General features: G+C 50.1%; 1 protein-coding gene across 2 annotated transcripts in view; it reads left to right on the top strand.

Moving 5' to 3' along the window:
* The first annotated feature begins 283 nt into the window (after nucleotides 1-283).
* The window catches only part of TMEM266 (transmembrane protein 266), a 95224-nt gene continuing 75797 nt past the window's right edge, over nucleotides 284-19710 (top strand). For both annotated transcript variants that reach the window (XM_072739216.1, XM_072739217.1), the window contains exon 1: nucleotides 284-880. The gene's annotated coding sequence lies outside the window, so the exon portion shown is untranslated. The remainder of the gene's footprint in view (nucleotides 881-19710) is intronic.

The raw sequence follows: 19710 nt of genomic DNA, 5'->3' as shown, positions 1-19710 counted from the left end.
GTGTCAGGGCCCCGTGGCTGTATTTTTGGCAAGAACTGAGGACACGGAGCCTGAGTCCGGCGGCTGCCCAGGACGGCGCTCGCAGACGTCAGAGGATAGACACCGGCACGGACAAGGACTGTCGTCGGGGGCGCGGGACACCTGCTGCGCGCCGGTCCCGCCGCCACGCCCCGCCACGCCCCGGCCACGCCCCGGCCACGCCCTGACCACGCCGGCCACGCCCCCAGGCCCGGCCACGCCCCCAGCCCCGCGGCCCTCCCGTGGAGGGCACAGCCCCCCGCCCCCGGACACGGCCCACCCACGCCTGCGGTGCGCACCCCGGCCCCTTCACAGCCGTGTCGGAATGTCGCGGACGAGGGCGAGCAGCGCGTCTAAAAAGCTTTCGTGGAGGACGGCCGCGGAGGGCTAAGGAGCGCGGTGGTCCGGGGTCACGGCCGAGGCCCGGCAGGCGGGCCCCGACAGCGGGCACCGGGGGTCAGAGGCCCCGCCCCGGGCCGCACGGCGGCGTCTACGCCCGCACGGCCTCAACCCGCCGCCCGCCCGCCCCGGGGCACAGCGGGACGGAGCCAACACCTGCGGGAGCTGTGCCGGGTGCACGGGGCGCGCCCGCCCCCTCCCCCTCCCCCTCCCCCTCCCCCCCCCGCGGGCTCCGGGACGGCCGCCGGGGCGCGTGCGCGCGGAGTAGCGGGGCGCGGGCGGCGGAGCGAGGGCGCAGGCGCGGGCCCGGGAGCCGGAGGACGAGGCCGCGCGCGCCCCGAGCGCGGGGGGCGGAGGAGCCGAGGCCGAGGCCGCGGCCCGGAGCCGGAGCCCGGGAGCCCGGGAGCCCGGGAGCGCGAGCCGCGCCGCCGCAGAGCCGAGCGGATCCCGGCCCAGGCAGCAGGTATGTCGGCGCGTGGCGGGGCCTCCTCCCCGGAGCCCGCGTCCCGGAGCCGCGGTGGGGCCCGGCCGGGGCGGGGGGCGGGGGGACCCGGCGCTGACCTTCATCCCGGCTCGCGGGGGCGGCGGGCGTGCGGGGCCCTCGGCTCCTCCGGGCTGGGGCTGCTGGGCTCGGCCGCCGCGGACGCTCTTCCCTCCCGCGCTTCGCCCGCGTCCGCCCTGCAGCCGGGAACCGCGCGGGCTGCGCTGCGGGGGCCGCTGAGGGGGGCCCTGCGGGTCCGGGTCGGGGGCTGCTGTGGGGGCGCAGAGTCTGCCCGGCGCCTGTGCTCCGCCGCGGCCGCCTGCGAGGGGCTCCGTCGGGGCGCGGGGGCAGCATCACTGGTAGGGTCGGGGCGCGGGGGCAGCATCCCCGGCAGGGTCGGGGCGCGGGGGGCAGCACCCCCGGCAGGGTCGGGGCACGGAGAACAGCACCCCCGGCAGGGTCGGGGCACGGAGAACAGCACCCCCGGCAGGGTCGGGGCGCGGAGGGCAGCATCCCCGGCAGGGTCGGGGCACGGAGAACAGCACCCCCGGCAGGGTCGGGGCACGGAGAACAGCACCCCCGGCAGGGTCGGGGCACGGAGAACAGCACCCCCGGCAGGGTCGGGGCGCGGAGAACAGCACCCCCGGCAGGGTCGGGGCGCGGAGGGCAGCATCCCCGGCAGGGTCGGGGCGCGGAGGGCAGCACCCCCGGCAGGGTCGGGGCGCGGAGGGCAGCACCCCCGGCAGGGTCGGGGCGCGGAGGGCAGCACCCCCGGCAGGGTCGGGGCGCGGAGAACAGCACCCCCGGCAGGGTCGGGGCGCGGGGGGCAGCACCCCCGGCAGGGTCGGGGCGCGGGGGGCAGCACCCCCGGCAGGGTCGGGGCGCGGGGGGCAGCATCCCCGGCAGGGTCGGGACACAGGGGGTAGCCTCGCAGGCAGGCCGGTCCCGTCGCAGGCAGGCACAGCCGAGGGCAAGCGGGTGTCTGCCAACTTGCCAAAGAGGCTGAGAGGCAGCAGGCTGTCCGCTGATGGCAGCAGCGAGGCCTTGAACCGGGTGCTCAGGACCCCTGGGGCCCCCTCGGGCTCCCATACCAAACTCATCAGGACTTTGCATCCGAGGATGACTGGATCTTGCCACCTGTTGGAAGTCAGACCCACCGATCCCTGCTTCGGTCACTAACACCAGCGACAGGCCCACACTGGTTTTTCCCGCCTTCTTGAATATTGCTTGGCTTTTGCTCTTTTAAAATAAAACCCATGATTTGATGCTCCGTATGTTATAAATTACATGAATTGTTTCTATTCCCCGCACTTACAACATGTCTTGATGACTGAATTTCGCTTCAGTGTCCACGTTACCGATTTCCGAGCTCCCCCTTGCTTGGAGCAGCAGGTCCAAAAAATGGTATACGTAGAACTGATGACCTTTCTCTACCTCTCCCCGCATACTGTGGTAAAAGGAATAGTAAAAACTAGAAGCATAAAATGAAAGTGAGCATCACAGGACGCCTGGGTGGCTCAGCGGTGGGGCACCTGCCTTCAGCCCAGGGCATGACCCCAGGGTCCAGGATCAAGTCCTGCATCCGGCTCCCTGCAGGGAGCCTGCTTCTCCCTCTGCCTGTGTCTCTGCCTCTCTCTGTGTCTCTCATGAATAAGTAACTAAGTCTTTAAAAAAAAAAAAAAAAAGCAGGTCTGTTTAAAAGAAAGAAAGAAAATGAGTATCACCAGCCATTGGGCTATGGCCGCAGAACTCAGTGCTTGTAAAATGCAGTCAGTGTGCCCCATCTAATCATGAGGACATGTTCTTAAGTGTGCATATGTGCCAGGTATCGAGCTAAGGGGTGCTTGTGCATGCTATCACTTAATCCTCACAAGGAACCCGTTCTCTCTATATGGAAGATGAAGAAAGCTTAGCTAACGTGCCCAAGGTCACACAGTCAGGACGTGGCGAGGATAAAGATGCAAACTCACGTGCGTCTGATTGCGGGGGGTCAATGGGCACGGGGAGGAACCTTTAACCTTGGTGCTGTCGCTGCCTCTGTGCTTTAGTTAAGGTCAGGCTTGTGCATGAGCGAACCTACTTGGACCTGATTCCCCTTTCACAGATTCCATATCAACCTTAGTGGCTTTCCAGTAGGAGAAATCGTTGTTTCAGGATGGGTCTGTGTGGAATTTTTTGAGGTGGCACTGAGCCTGCAAGAAATGGTATCCTAGATGTGCTTCCACTTAGCGCTCTCAAGCAAGCATTTAAGTTCAAAAAAGTTGTTTTCCTTCAGATTTAAATCTATAAAACGTATGCGCATCAAATAGAATGAATCACTCATGCTTTTCATTATCGCATCCCACTCCAGTCTTCCTGCCACCCTGCACACTCACTTGTGGTCTCAGTGCCAGTCATGAGAACAACATTGTCTATCACACCAGCACATGAATTCCTTAAGGGGGTGAAGGAATCCACACCGGTTGTGCACCAGTCTCTCTACAGTGGCGGCACGTATTCACTTGAATAATCTTAGAATCTGTGCATTCAGCTATGGATACATACTGACTTTTTTTTTTTTGCAACTGAATTATAATGCAAGTAATGGACTTTCGCTACACATTCCTAGTAGTTCTCATAGACTTAGACATTTCTATAGTTGCATCCATGGAAAACCCACTCGGTGGGGCTACGCACTTTTACATTCAAGTCACGTATTTAAGATGGTGGTGAGAAAGATAGAGGTAAGTATGAGGGGTTATTTGAAAATTATATCCCGTGGAAGGTACAGCTCTTAATTATAAATTTAGGGCTGATAACTAGGAAATACAAGACTCTCTTACAAATTCCATAAGCTCTGTTTTTCCTCCTCAGGCAATATGACTGGTTGTAGAACATGATCTTACTTTTTTCATTATACTGTGTTGACAGTAAAGCAATTTGCATAGCAATTTTGCCTCATGGAAAGCCCTGGGTTTTAGAAGAGCACATTCCCTAGTACTTATGGAAATGCTGAGTTGGAGTATTTCCGCCCTGAGGATTTCCAGTTTATGATCAGATAAACTCAAGAGGAGTCCTGATGTTACTGGAGAAGCAGCAAAAAAGCAAAGAGCAGTGTTGCTTGATTTCTGGAGAGGAAATGGGTTTTCTGATGTAGAGCATCACTGTTTTCTTCAGTCAGAAATCTCATAATTAAAAAGCATCCAAGAAGTAGAAGAAGTCTGCTCTCTACCATTCAAGCAGGATTTTATTTAATGCAGAGCTGAGCATCCTTTTGGGTGCAGTGGTCATCTGAGGAATGTAAAAATGTTTCTGGACTACATTTTTTTTTTCTCGAATCATATATCTGAACTGGGAAAAGCCGTATGATCAGCTACAGATGCTTACGCATTATTTTTTCCTCTCACCAAGTGTGTTTTGGGGTTTTTTTGGAGGTGAGAAGAGCAACTAAAATTTTTCCAAGCTCAAGGTAGCATGCGTTGCAGTGACTGATTGTAATGCATATTTTAATGCATCATTGACTAAAACACTGGGAACTGGCTTGTCTTTCTTTGACCTTGTTGAGCTACTTAGTTGTGAAATGTGTGGGGTTTTTTTTTGTTGTTATAGTATTTTTACTGTTCTTTCAAATATTTTTTTTCAGTGTCAACAATCTTGAATCATAAAAGAAGTTCACAGTCAGCTTACTTTAAGATACTTTATTTTCACCGTCTCTTTTTCTCTCCCTGGTGGCAGCCTTTGCAAGAGTTTTAATTTTGCTAAGAAAGTGACTCACAATCCACGAGTTAATGCATCCCCTTCCCAAAAGGGTGCACATAATTCACTTGCCAGCCAGGCGCCCCCCTGTAGGACCTTGTAGCTCCCTTTGGCCTTACGTGGCCCCCCTGTAGGACCTTTATCTGTGAACCCTGTAGTTCCCTTTGGCCTTATGTGCACCCACTTTCCTCTCTGAGAAGGAGTAAGGGTTCCTAAGGTCGGGGCCCCCCCTGCAGGCCTCCCTTGGTGAGCAAGGTGGAATAGTGGCTCCTGGATACTGATGTCGGAGAGGCCAGGAAATCACTTCTCCTGCGCCAGCACTAGCCTGTGCTGCGATTTCTGCTCATGAGAGCAGCACGTGCTCATCGTGAGGTGCTGACGCGCTACGTGCATGTGGAAGGTAGAAGCTCAATGGCTAGAGTCTTTAGTAGTCTTTCCCCTTGGTGATCGATAGTCAACATTAATAGTTTGCTGTGAATTCTGGATTTTGTAACATGGATAATGAAATGTTACTGTTTGCCAACAATACTATACATAGATGCATATCACTTGCAGGGGCTTTTTTTTTTTTTCTTCCACCGGGTAATGTCTCACTCACAGAGGCCCTTGAACGGCAATACTTCTGGACGCATTTTATTCGGCCTCAACGGGAGTTAGAGGAAAGGAGCCCCTTCACCGAGGGAGAGGCAAGGGGCCCCTGCGTGCTGGGGAGGAAGCTGGGCATGATCCAGGGCCTGTGATGGATACTTTTCCTTTCTGTATCTCTTTTACCCCTTTGCAGTTACCCTTGGTGGCTAACTGTGTATAAATGAGAGACGAGTCTGAGGCCCCGGAGGTTTATGGAGCCAGGCTGAGGCCCAGGCCCAGGTGAGTGTGGCTCGGGGTCCAGGAAGGCACTCGGCCTCTGCCCGTCCGCACCGGCTGGCTCGTGGCCTCGGAGCCCCGGCCCTGGTGGTGCTCTCTGGGAATGCCCTTCCCCGATGACATCTGCTGGGTTTGTGCTCTCACTTCTTTTTGGCTTTGCCCAAAGTACGACTATGCCTTTAAAATGAAGTTCTGGGCAGCCCGGGTGGTGCAGCGGTTTAGGGCCGCCTGCAGCCCGGGACGTGACCCTGGAGACCCGGGATCGAGTCCCACGTCAGGCTCCCTGCACGGAGCCAGCTTCTCCCTCTGCCTGGGTCTCTGCCCCTCTCTCTCTCTCTCTCTCTCTAGGAATGAATAAATAAAATCTTTAAAAATTAAAAAAAATAAAAGTTCTCTCCCATAAGCACTCCTGGCCTCCTCCGGCCTTGTTTTCCTCCATAGCCCGTCCTAGTTTTCCCTGTAAGTTGGCGGTTTTGTTTATTGTCCACCTCCCGAGGGAGGGAGTGCTCCAGCGCCAGGCTTTATCTGTCTCTCTCACTCCCCAACCCCGGTGTTGTGGGAAGAAACTGGCCAGTGGACATGGCCCTGTCCTTGTTAGTCCTCAGCCTTGGCCATCTCCTAAATGCGAAGGCTCTATGTGTGTGTTTGAAGGAACAGCAGAGGAGAACCAGGAGAGGTCTCAAGAGGATGTCAGGGCGAGAGAAACCTCCCAGGTAGACAAGGGAAGATGGAAAGTCAGCTGAGGGCTGAGACGGGTGACAAGGCCGTGCAAAGTACGTGGGGAGATGGCCCGGATGCAGAGGAGCCGCTCGGGTTCCCCTCTATTTGGCATACGGCATGTTTTTTTTTTTTTTTTTAAAGATTTTATTTATTTCTTCATGAGAGACCCAGAGAGAGAGGCAGAGACTCAGGCAGAGGGAGAAGCAGGCTCCATGCAGGGAGCCCGACATGGGACTCAATCCTGGGTCTCCAGGGTCACACCCTGGGCCCAAGGCAGATGCTCAACTGCTGAGCCCCCCGGGCAGCCCATACGTCATGTTTTTTGAAGACTTCCAAAGACGGAGACCAGATGCCACCAACTTTCCTAGTGGCCTGAGTTACACAAAGGAAAAAAAATCTGTGGACACTCACGCAGGCAGGTTAATCACTGCCCCACCAGCATTAAACTGTTGCATTTTTTAAAGATTAAATACCTGTTGGTATCTTCCCTGCTTAAGCCAGAGTGTGAGAGTTCATTGCCAAAGCACTTAGCTCGCACGTCTGAGTTTTGGCAGGAAGCATGTACCAGCAGTATCCCAGCCTGAGATTCTTTTCTTTTTTTTTTTTAAGATTTTATTTATTCATGAGAGACAGAGACACAGAGACCCAGGCAGAGGGAGGAGCAGGCTCCATGCAGGGAGCCCGACGTGGGACTTGATTCTGGGACCCTGGATCATGGGATCACACCCTGGGCCAAAGGCAGGTGCTCACCTGCTGAGCCCCCCGGGGGGGATTCTTTGGGCCCCGAGGTGTCTCAGTCTCCTGATTTCCTTTCCTACATCTATGGTCTGCGGTAGTTCTCGGATCTGAGCAACATCATGGGTGTTTGGGGGAATAATTAAGCCTTAGAACACTTTAGAATTGACACAGGGATGTTGGAGGGAGGTCATGGTTATGGGATAAAGTCGGCCAAACTGCTCCTCAGCCATGGGACCGCCTCCTCCTCCACCTGTCCCTCCTCCCCCTCCTCCTTCCTCCTCCTCCTCCTTCCTCCTCCTCCCTCTGTCTCCTCCTCTCCTTGCTCCCCCTCCCCCTCCTCCTCCTCCCTCATCCTCCCCCTCCTCCCTCCTCCTCCCTTCTCTTCCCTCCTCCCCCTCCTCCTCCCCCTTCCTCTCCAGGCTTTAATGCTGCCCTAGGAAGGGAATTACCCTTTGAGAAAAAGACAGCCTTTGATTTGTCATAAAACCCACCGTGCAGCTGGGACAGGGGCCGGGAAGTCCCCACAGCTCCTTGAGACGGTGTCAGTTGTGCTCCGCCCCCGCAGCCCAGGTGTGCAAGTGCGGACTGTGGACCGCGGGGGCTGTTCCCTGGCCTCCCTTCCAGAGCCGGGCAGGCGCTTTGCTTCCTGCTGCCCGCAGCTCCGAGCGGGTCTGAGATGAGCTCCTGGGCGGTCATTGCCTCGGTCCCCTGCCTCAGTCACCTGCTGCCGTCAGGCCCAGCAGTGAGTGAACGAGGCCAAGCAGACGGTCCCCTTGGAGGTCCCTGCCCCAGCCAAATCCTGTGTTGCACCTCAGTTCCATGCGACGGGTTGTGCGATGCCCACTGCTTCTTGGACAGCGCTTCTGAGCTGCGTTAGCTTGTCCTTTGGGGGGGGTCATGGTCCCTCAAATAGGGCAAGTGCTCCACTGCCGGGGGACAGTGTCCCAGTGTCCAAAGAAAAGGTTGAACATGTCTGTCCCCTCTGCCCCGTCCTCTGCCCCATCCTCTGGCCTGGGCCCCCCTGCTGTCCCCCTGCTGTCCCTCTTGCCACCGTCCCGCAGGAGCTGCCGAGGGCACCCGAAGGTCACCGCGACTGCCGAGTCACAGACCCACCGCCTGTCTCAGGTCTCAGCCCGGATGGCTCAGCAGCCCTGGCCCCACTGACTTCGACCCCCTGACCCCCCTGACCCGCCCTGTGCAGCCCCCCTTCCCCGCAATGGTCTGGCCGGTTATTCCGTTATTCTCGGCCCCAAGGGGAGAGGCAGCCTGGAGGGGTGCGTGGTGACCAGGCGGCCGCTCCGGCCTTGCGAACATTGTGATCTGGGCGACTCATTCACACACACACACACACACACACACACACACACACACGCACCCACTCTCAGAGTTCTTGTCTGTGACAGGAAGAGGAACAGGGATGCGCCAGGAGAGGGCAGGCTGGTGGTAGACGCAGCTTGGCCCCTTCCAGGGCCCTGCCCGGGGCATCAGTCCCCCCTTCCCGCGAGCTCTGAACTAGCTTACTCACGGCCCCAGCCCGGCCTGCCGGGCGCCCCCTTCCAGGCCTTGCCCCGTGGTCCCCACCTGAGGGCCACAGTTCCCCTTCCTGCCCCCCCAGGAGGGGCGCCTGAGAGCTGCACCCACCCCGAGGCCGTGGGAGGACAGGCCCCGGGAAGGGAGGCCTCTTCCCTCGGCGCTGAGCCTGTCTCTGTCAAGCGAATCGTAAACTACTTCGGGACACCATCTGCGATTTATCCTTTATAAAAATATCCTTCTCAGCATTTAGCACTACACACACGGGGAATGTAACTCCCGTCCTCTAACTGCCAAAACATGATCGTTTTTCTTGGTCCTTCCAAAATCGTTTTTCCTCCTAAACTGAAATAAACGTGTATTGTTCAGTCCTAAACCCCTTGTAAGCCTTATATGGGAAAATTGGGTCAACACCACAGACCCTTTTGGAACGAGGAGGGATATGTGGAAATTACTAAAATAATGGAAGCACAGGGAGTAATTAATTCTTTTTGGAAGGAGTTTGAAATTCTCCCGACTTGTGAGACTGTTAGGATTTAATAAAGTGTTTGGGGCCTTTTTTCTGTCCTCATAACATCCCTTCCCAAGGAAAATGAGCACTAGTCCAGTTGCACTAACCCCCCCACCCCAGTCAAAAATGTCTCCAGACATTGCCAAGTGTCCCCAAGTGTAGGAAATTCTCCCCTTTTGAGAACCACTGCTCTATAGGATCAATCCAGAAAGCTCATTATGTTCCCAATTCACAGAATATCAGATTTGGACAGTTTGGATTTAAAAAAAAGATGAAAAGTATAATAGATACAAAAGATACATTTGGGCTTGAAGTTACTAACAGAGTAAAGTTAGTATCTACGTATCCATGGTACAAAACCCCGTTATAAGTGGAAAATGCACGTAATGCAGCTTGCGTGCTGTGGACACGTCGCTTCGTGGAGCCCACCCCAACGTGCTCCAGGCACTTCCGTTAGCCTCCGGTTGGGTAAGATCATCTAATGCAGAGCCTGTTCTACAATAAAGCGTTGACTAGCTCATGTAATTTACTGACTACCTTCCTGAAAGCGGGAAGAGTGGCTGCCGTCTGGTACAGGGCGGTTGTAAACGTACCCGCTGTTGATCCTGGCGGTCTCGTGCTGACCCGGAGCTGCCACTCGCTGCGGCTGCCCAGCAGCAGGAAATAGCCTGCAGATCGCCAGCCTGGGAGAAGATCCAGATTCAGATTCAGTGTGATTCCACGGAATGCCTCCCGCCTTTGCACCACCGGGAGATCAAAAGATCATAGGGTGAGCCCTTAAAATGGGGGGGGGGGGGCCTCCATATAGGCAGGTACGGATCACGTCATGAATAAGGAGAAGGAAACCAATAAAGTGATTGCAGAAATTCAGACCATCATACTCCTAAGGATATCGGGTCTGAATATAACAACTCCGATGCAATGCTCCAATCAGCCTGGAATATTCTAGTTGGAATTGTATTTAAGTGCCCAAAATACATTTATACTCTGAACAATAAGTGTATTAAGCCAAAAAATAATGACTCGGGAACTTCCAGTTGGTTACCTTCGGAGGGAATTAGGTCGGACCCAGGTAAGCTGGCTCTCCACCAGAGGCTGCTTCTGACCTCAAAGCTACGCTGAGAAGCATTTTCCGGTGCTCGGGTGACGCGGAATGACAGGGTACCGCGTGCTTTGGTGGAGGGCCACGCTTGCTCGGTAAGCTTCGTGGTTGTTAGAAAATTCAGCTGTAGATTTCTGATTTAATGCCCGCCTCCAGGAGCGCCTGGAAGGCTCAGTGGGTTATGTGTCTGCCTTCTGGCTCAGGGTGTGATCCAGGGTGTGACCCCGGGGTCCGGGATTGAGTCCCGGCATCGGCATCAGGCTCCCTGCAGGGAGCCTGCTTCACCATCTGCCTGTGTCTCTGCCTCTCTCTCTGTGTCTCTCATGAATAAATAGATGAAATCTTTATACATAAATAAATAGAGTAAATAAAACCCACCCCTAGGGGCACCTGGGTGGCTCAGTCGGTTAAGCATCTGCGTTTAGCTGGGGTTGTGATTCTGAGTCCCGGGATGGAGCCCTGCATCGGGCTCCCTGCTCAGTAGATGGTCTGCTCCTCTCTCTCTCTCTCTTTCTCTCTCTCTCTCTCTTATCCTCTCCTCTCCCCCTCAGCCCCTCCCACTGCTCATTCTCTCCCTTTCAAATAAATAAAATCTTTTTAAATAAATAAAAATAAAACCCACCTCCAGTTGACATTCACCACCAGGTTCTTTCTTTCTTTTTTTTTTAAAGATTTACTTTTATTTATTTATGATAGACATAGACAGAGAGACAGAGACAGGCAGAGGGAGAAGCAGGCTCCATGCCAGGAGCCCGACGTGGGACTCAATCCCGGGACTCCAGGATCGCGCCCTGGGCCAAAGGCAGGCGCGAAACCGCTGAGCCACCCAGTGCAGTAGCACGAAATGCATGTCACACCCAAAGGCCAGGCGTAACAGTTAAACATCCTACTTTCTGAAAGTGCATTAAGGCGCCAGCCTTGGGAGAGACCTGCTGTAGCCAGGCTTGTAATTTGCCTTCGAAAAGGGAAAAAAGCCTGCGTGGAAGGCCTTCAGGATGATCACTCACCAATAGTCTAGAAATAGGCCTTGTGCAGTTTCTTGAACCTGGGAGGCAGGGCAGAAGTACTCATGCCACACACATCTGTGAACATCTGTGCCAGACTTGTGTGTGTTACGGAACCCCAGACACCAGGATGGACTGAATCGTGTCCCCTGCTAAAGTGCCTCTGTTGAAGCCCTAACCCCCAACACGACTGGGGATGAAGTCTTCAGAAGGTACTTAAGGTTAAATGAGGTCAGGGCAGCCCAGGTGGCTCAGCGGTTTAGCGCCTGCCTTCGGCCCGGGGTGTGAGCCCGCGGTCCCGAAATCAAGTCCCGCATCGGGCTCTTTGCATGGAGACAGCTTCTCCCTCTGCCTGTGTCTCTGCCTTTCTCTCTGTATCTCTCATGAATAAATAAAATATTTTAAAATAATGCTTTTTAAAAAAAGGTTAAATGAGGTCATTGAGGAAGAGATCCTAACCCCATAGTAGCCTTTGAAGAAGAGGAAAAGAGGTGCGCCTGGCCGGCTCAGTGAGAAGAGCATGCAACTTTTGATTTCAGGGTCGTGAGTTCAAGCCCCATGTTGGGTATAGAGATTACTAAAAGATAATAAACCTTAAAAGAAAAAAAAAAAAGAGGAATAAGAAGACAAGGAAAGATTTCTCTTTCATTCTCTTTACCCTTTGAGGACACCGTGAGGAGGTGGCCATCTCCAAGCCAGGAGGAGGGTTCTCACCAGAATCTGACCATGCTGGTACCCTCACCTTTGGTTTCTAGCCTCCAGAACTGTGAGAAAATACATTTTTTGTTGTTTAAGCCATTCAGTATATGTGTTTGTCTTTGCAGACCCGGCCACTACATGCTGCACCCTCATTACACAGATGAGGAAACGGGACCCAGGGAGGCAAATGACTTGCCCAAAGTCAAATTACTGGTTAGTGGTAGAATTAGAACACAGAACCTAGCTTTCCTGACTCCTAGTCCACCTCAGGTCATATAGGCTCCTGTTCATTATCTGTAAAACCTATGGCTCACCTCGTCTGTAGGCATCAGGGTCCTTATACCTGCCCTGTTTATCTCAGGGATGTTGTGAGGATTGGTCAGATGGTACAAGAAAAGAGTTTCTTTCTTTTTTTTTTTTTTTTAATTAATTTTTATTGGTGTTCAATTTACCAACATACAGAAAAACACCCAGTGCTCATCCCGTCAAGTGTCCACCTCAGTGCCCGTCACCCATTCCCCTCCAACACCCGCCCTCCTCCCCTTCCACCACCCTTAGTTCGTTTCCCCGAGTTAGGAGTCTTTATGTTCTGTCTCCCTTCCTGATATTTCCCAACATTTCTTAAGAAAAGAGTTTCTAAACAGAATATTTTACAAGTGTTAAGTATCACACTCAACTCAGATTTTGCCCCATTATCAGGAATCTATCTGCCTTTGAAAATTGTGTTTTAGCACCAGAAAATTAGTCTTAATTCCTGAAATGAGGAAAAAAATAACCAGAAGGCTATGAAGTCTACAGACAAAAATTTAAAAAAAATAAAGTCCTTTCTAGTTGTAACCACATTGAAACTGTTGTTGCTTTCCTTTTCCAAAGGTAACATTCTAATTTTTGTAAGAAGCATCAGATTAGGGCAGCCCGGGTGGTGCAGCGGTTTAGCTCCGCCTTCGGCCCAGGGTGTGATCCTGGAGTCCCGGGATTGAGTCCCGCGTCGGGCTCCCTGCATGGAACCTGCTTCTTTCTCTGCCTGTGTCACTCTCATGAATAAATAAATAAAATCTAAAAAAAAAAAAAAACCATCATATTAAGGCATAAGAATTTCTGGCGCCCAGCCCATACTCTATAGCATGTACTAGAAGTGTAACTGGACAAGTCATTTCGCTCTTCTGAGTCCTGCCATCTTTTCCTGTCAAATGATGGGATTAGGCTACTTGCGGTTTAGGGATCCCGGAATAATTACTCTGAACTATGCAGTGCCTTAAAACAGCGGGACAGAAATAATTCACACAGTGATCTCACTTTACAAATTATTCTTCGGTTATAGTTGCTGGAAGAGTCAAGCGTAGATGAATGGCATTTGGCATCTGAAACCCTTAATTATACACCGTAGGCAGCTCTGTGGCTTGGTCTCTGTCAAAAGACACCACATTATTAAATGACACCGTGTAGGGACGTTCAGAGTTTTTGCAACAGCTTGTTCATCTGTAGCACGATCAGCCTGTGGCAGGTAGCCTCCACAGTCTGCATGTGCAAATCTGAGCACGCCTATATTTAGATTAAAGGCCTCCTGTCCAATTCCTTTGGAAATGAGTCCACTAAAATTGATGACACTAAGTGGGGAGTTTGGGGTCCATAGCTAGTGACACATGTGATTTATTTACAGATTTTTTATGTAGTTAAATACTATACTAGGTATAATGCTTTTTCCCCACTTCATCTATTTTGCCCACCCCCACACACACACCCCTCTGGCAACCACCAGTTTATTCTCTATATGAGTCTATTCCTGCATTTGTGTAAGTTATGTAAGTTTTAGGTGTAAGTTTTACAGCTTTGTATGTATTTCTATTATAGAAGTACATAAAAATCACACATAAGTAATACGTAAATTGCAAACAGCTTTAGCAATAAGGAAAAAAATCATCGAAAAAATCCTACAAAAAAAATAAAAAATAAAATAAAAAATAATAAATAATAAAAAAATAAAAAATCCTACTGTAGTTATCATTTACCTTTTTGCCTATCCTTTGAGACATATGCATGATTTTTTTTTTAAAGATTTTATTTATTTATTCATGAGAAACACAGAGAGGAGACACAGAGAGAGAGGCAGAAGCACAGGCAGAGGGAGAAGCAGGCTCCATGCAGGGAGCCCGATGCAGGACTCGATCCCAGGACCCCAGGATCACGCCCTGGGCTGAAGGTGGCGCTAAACCGCTGAGCCACCCAGGCTGCCCTGCATGATTTTTTATAATTTTAATTATGGTTACATACATATAACAAAATTTACCATTTTAACTGTCTTTAAGTACATAGCTAAGTGACCTCAAATTCATTCGCAGTTATGCTACCATCAGTTTTGCCCATCTCCAAAAGTCTTGTCATCTCACAAAACTAAAACTTTGTACCCACTAAACACAAAAATTCCACTTGTTACATCTCCACCCACACACAATTTATGTTATTGGTGTCACATATTTCCTCTTTATACCATATTATATATTTTATATTTTAGGGTATCTGCAGTTTAATATAGAAGTTATATGGTCTCGTTCATTTGGGGAATATAAATAATAGTGAAAGGGAATAGAGGGGAAGGGAGAAGAAATGGGTAGGAAATATCAGAAAGGGAGACAGAACACGGAAGACTCCTAACTCTGGGAAACGAACAAGGGGTGGGACGGGAGGTGGGGGGGGGGAACGAGGGGACTGGGGGACGGGCACTCAGGGGGGCACTTGACAGGATGAGCACTGGGTGTTATTCTGTATGTTGGCAAATTGAACACCAATAAAAAATAAATTTATTATTAAAAAAGTTATTCTAGGGATCCCTGGGTGGCGCAGCGGTTTGGCGCCTGCCTTTGGCCCAGGGCGCGATCCTGGAGACCCGGGATGGAGTCCCGCGTCGGGCTCCTGGCATGGAGCCTGCTTCTCCCTCTGCCTGTGTCTCTGCCTCTCTCTCTCTCTCTCTGTGTGTGTGACTATCATAAATAAATAAAAAATTTTAAAAAAAAGTTATTCTATATTAAATATATTATATATATAATTCTATATAATTATAATAGAATTATAATAGGATAATAGAATAATAGAATTATTATTCTAATAGAATTATAATATAATATAATTATAACATAATATATAATATAATATAGAATTATATAGAATTAAATATATATTTATTATTTAAAAAGTTATTCTATATTAAATATAATATATATAATTCTATATAATTCTATATAATTATAATAGAATTATAATAGAATAATAGAATAATAGAATTATTATTATATTTAATATATATAGAATATATATATAGAATATATAGAATATAGAAGCCATTTTTTTTAGGTAGATTTTGGGTGGGGGGAAGGAGTAGATTTTAGGTGGGTGGAAATAAAGGATTGCGTTTTGGCTTTCATTTTTACAGTCCACGAGACGTCTAAGTGAAGATTCAGGTAGGCAGTTGGATGTGCAAATCTGGGTTTCAGGGGAAAGAATGGGGCTGGAGATAAAAATTTTGAAGACAGCATGTGTGGATGACATTTTAAGCCCTGGCAGAGGGGACAGATGGGTGAGATAAAAGGTCTGATAAAGAGCCCTGGGGCTTATCAACATTTAGAGGTCATGTGGAGGAGGAAGAGGACCTCGCAAAGAAAACTGAGTGAAAAAGCATCCCGTGAGGAAAGGGGAAAACCAGATGGTAGGGTCTCCTGGAAGTGGGGAGAACAGAGTGAAGAAGGATGAGCGAGTGATCAGTTGTGTCTGTTTGTGTCAAATGGTTGAGGGTTGTGTTTACAGTATGAAGATCATGGCTTGTAGTTGAAATGGGAGTCCAGTCACCAGGGTCCTCTTTCTTTTTTTTCCAGTCTTGAGATCGTTTTAGTTTTTGGGGTGTTTTGTTTTGTTTTTACACTTCTCCATGAATTCATAGAGAATGGGTTCCAGTTGCTCGGGCTCCTTTCCATTGGTTCTCACAAGGGGTATTTCTCTGGTTGAAACAGGCTGGCACTTCAGTTGAACTCAAGCACCTTTCTGTTTGGCTTCCTTCTTTTTTCTCATCATTTGCCTTCACGCACTTCGGGAAACTATCTCCGCTCTTAAATCACTTAATATGCTCAATACGTATATTAATTCTCTTGGCGAGAATCTTGCCCTTGTTTGTTTACAACAGTGCCAGCTCCATGCCGGGTAGCACTGTAGACTCTTCCAGTTTAGCCACCGTGATGTTTGTGATGTGGTCCCTTCTGAACACTGCCCATTTCCTTGATGTCCACAGTACCCTCTTTCTCACAGATTTGCGTGGTTGGCCAAAGGAACAACTCCATGTTCTCTAAAAGGTCTAGAGAACTAGTAGTGGGTCCCTCTCCTCCTCTATTTGTGTTGGTCATTTTGGTGAATTACTGAAAGACAATGGTTCCCACCAGTCTTGCTAGAAAATCACCTCTCTTATTTCCCGTCTTATCAGTTATGTGAGAGAAATTTCCCTTCTTTTTATTTATTTATTTTTCAAATTAATTAATTTATTTATTTTTAATTTTTTAAATTTTTTTTTTTTTTTTTAGGAATTTCCCTTCTAGTTGAAGGTTAAACATCTCATCCTCCAAGAGACAGTCACCTAATTTTTTACGTCAGTTGACCCAAAACAAATATTATGTCTTCTCTTGGGCCCTCCAAGAAAACTGTTTTTGTTTGTTTGTTTGTTTTTTGTTTTGTTTTTTGGTTTTTTTCTGGCTCAGCATAGAACAGTCTTATTTTGTTATGGACTCTAACCTGCACCCTAACAATCAGTAGTCCCTTTTACATTCATCAACCAACAATTTTTTCACAAAACTCCAACAATAAGCTATATCATATGCATTGAGTCTTATTTGAGAAAGAAAATCCCACTCAGGAAGAGTTTACCAAGTGCCAGGCAGATACGATCCCTCAGGGTAGGGCAGAAAGAACTCAGAGGAAGACAGGATCATGAGGTGCGGGAGGGAAAGGAAGTATCCTGGGGGATTCCCAGGAAGGGGGGTCATTCATTCGCTGGGCCTCAAAAGGTAGAAAGGATGTGAATAGGGAGGACAGAAGGTAATCACGAAAGACACTTAATAGGTAAGATCGTTGATATCACAAAGATGATGCTGGCTGGGATTACGTTTATCCTGACAGATTGGCCTAAAGGAATGGATTCGTTGTCAGAAATAATCCCGCATTGAATCACGTATGCGTGAAATCCTGTCATTTGAGAAGCCTTTGGTATAAAAGTTCTGGATTATCTTTTAGATGGATGTTGACAGTATTTAGTGATAGCGAGGCACCTCAGAATTTGGAGATGAGATTGCTTTACTTTGCCTATTCAGTGCATTTGTGTGTGAGACACTGAGGAGAGACCAAGACAGGCCGCAGTCTTCAGAATCCACAGATGGTGACGCGATGGGCCCTAAAATGCCGAAAGATACCCACATCCAATCCTGGAGCCTGTGAATGTTGCCTTATTTGGAAAGAAAGGGGCCTTTACAGATGCGGTTAAGTGAAGGATTTTGAAATGAGGAGTTAATTCTGGATTATCAGTGGTTGGAAAAATACTATCAAGGATGTCCTCATAAGAGAGAGGCAAGAAAGAGACGCGACACAGAGAAGAGGAGGACGTGGCAGTGTGACCATAAAGACGGAGGAGTGTGATGGGGATTCAAGCCAAGGAACACCTGGAGCGACCAGAAGCTGGGGGAAGCAAGGAACAGATTGTCCCCCAGGGAGGACCACGGCTCTACAGACACATTGATTTTGGACCTTGGGCCTCCAGAGCTGTGAGAATAAATCACTGTTCTTTGAGGCCACCCAGCTGGTGGTAATTTTTGATAGAAGCCAGAGGAGATTCCTACAGGCGGTGTTAGCTATTGGGGGGCTAACCACATTGCGGATGTGAATTTGGAAGAGCCCAATACATTAGTTGAGGTGACCTGATTTGTGGATTAGGGAGGCAAGTTCAGAACATTAAGTATAATTTAGCAAGTTTACACTTAATTATTTAACACCTTATTTAGAGGAAAGCTGGGCTCCTTCACCCCTGCACCTCCCCCCCCCCCCCCCCCGGGGCGGAGTCCCCTCCTCTTTGCTTGCTGGGTGTTCTCGGCTTCCTTGCTTTGACTCCATGCAGCTGGCAGCCACTCCTCAGCTTCCAGCCGCACTGACTCTGGGCTCCTGGTTGTGAGCCTGAGCGTTTTGGATGCTGCAAGAGAAGCCTCTCTTTTTCTCACGCACGTACAGATGAATGCATTTCCAGCCTAATTTTTATTTCTTGTGAATTTGATGAGCATGATCTGGCTAATCATACTTGAGCCAACTCAACCTTGAGATTAACGAAGCTGGAGGCCACCACCTGACTCTTAGTAAATTTGCCAAAGCTGACGCCACACAATAAGGCCTTTTGATGGAGCCTTTGGGTCTTGCGGATACTGTCTGCTGTTGTCATTGAGCCCTCCGTGCTACCTCAGGAGAGAACACGCTTTTCCCTCAATTCAAAACCTGGAAGACGTTTTTTTCCTGGCCCTTCTACATATGAGGGTATCCCAAGGGGCTGCTGGGGGCTAGAGAGCCCCTTGACATGTCCCCGCAGGAAGAACAACCTCAGCTCATGAGTTCGTTTCCTAGGGCCACCATAACAAATAGCACAAAGTAGGTGGCTTAAAATAACAGGAATTAAAAATAAATATATAAATAAATAAAAATAAAAAAATAAAATAACAGGAATTTATTTTCTTAGGGTTGCAGAAGCCAGAAACCTAAGATCCAGATGTTGGCAAAGCCATACTCCCCCCAAAGGCTCTATCTGGGAGGGTGGGGGGAATCTCCTCTTGCCTCTTCTGGTGGCCCCAGGTGTTCCTTGGTTTGTGGCTGTCTCTGCCTTTGTCTTCACACAGCCTTCTCCTCCATGACCTGGCGCCCAGCCTTGGACTAAGGGATCACCCTAACCCGGTATGACCTCATTTGAACTAATTACGAACTATTTCTAAATAAAATCATGTCTTGGGCATCTGGGCGACTCAGTGGTTGAGCATCTGCCTTTGGCTCAGATTGTGATCCTGGGGTCCCGGGATCAAGTCCCGTGTCGGGCTCCCGGCAGGGAGCCTGCTTCTCCCTCTGCCTGTGTCTCTGCACCCCCCCACTCTCTGTGTCTTTCACGAATAAATAAATAAAATCTTTAAAAAAAAAAAGTCATGTCCTCTGGTTCTGAGTAGACATGAATTTGGGGTTGGGGGGGGGTGGCAGACACTGTTCAATCCACTACAGCTCCTAAGGCTGGAAAAGATGCCAAGGCTTGAATGAGTCTCAGGTTCTGCTAAATAAATGTGAGTCAACTACAGGAACAGACTAAGTAGGCCCCAGCTTGTAAGCGTGAGGACTCTAGGATACCCTAGAGAAGCTCGGAATGATCAAGAGGCCGCCCTGTCTGGTGGCAGCAGTGATACACTCGTGTCTCCTGTTATGATCCCTGGGAGCACCGTCCCTAACCAGCCCTCCTGCCCTCCTCTAACTGAGGTCCCTGCAGCAGGGCTGTTCCCCACAAACGGGGCTGGTCCCCCTCATGTTCTCTGCTGCTGTGGCCACCTGTCTCCTGGCCCGGGTGCCTCACGGCATAGCCCTCCGTGGGACAGGTTCCCTTCGGGCCGCCTCACCTGCACTCCCTCTAGTCACCACCTGAGTCATCCCTGCGGTGGCGTTTATGTGCTGAGCTCACAAGTGCGGGGAGACGCACCTCCACAGTGTCCTCCTGCCGTGACCGGCGATGCGGAGGGGTTGTTGTCCCATCTTGAGTCCCTAACGTTCCAGTGTTGGTGCTTCTGGTCCCTCTCATCTCGGTGAGAGAATAATGAGTTTTGTGTCAGAATATCGTATTTTAGCTTCCTTTTTATTCCTCATTCAT

The sequence above is a fragment of the Vulpes vulpes genome, chromosome 15, assembly GCF_048418805.1.
Source record: "Vulpes vulpes isolate BD-2025 chromosome 15, VulVul3, whole genome shotgun sequence".
Classification (NCBI taxonomy): Eukaryota; Metazoa; Chordata; class Mammalia; order Carnivora; family Canidae; genus Vulpes; species Vulpes vulpes.
This window is presented reverse-complemented; position numbering and strand designations above follow the sequence as displayed.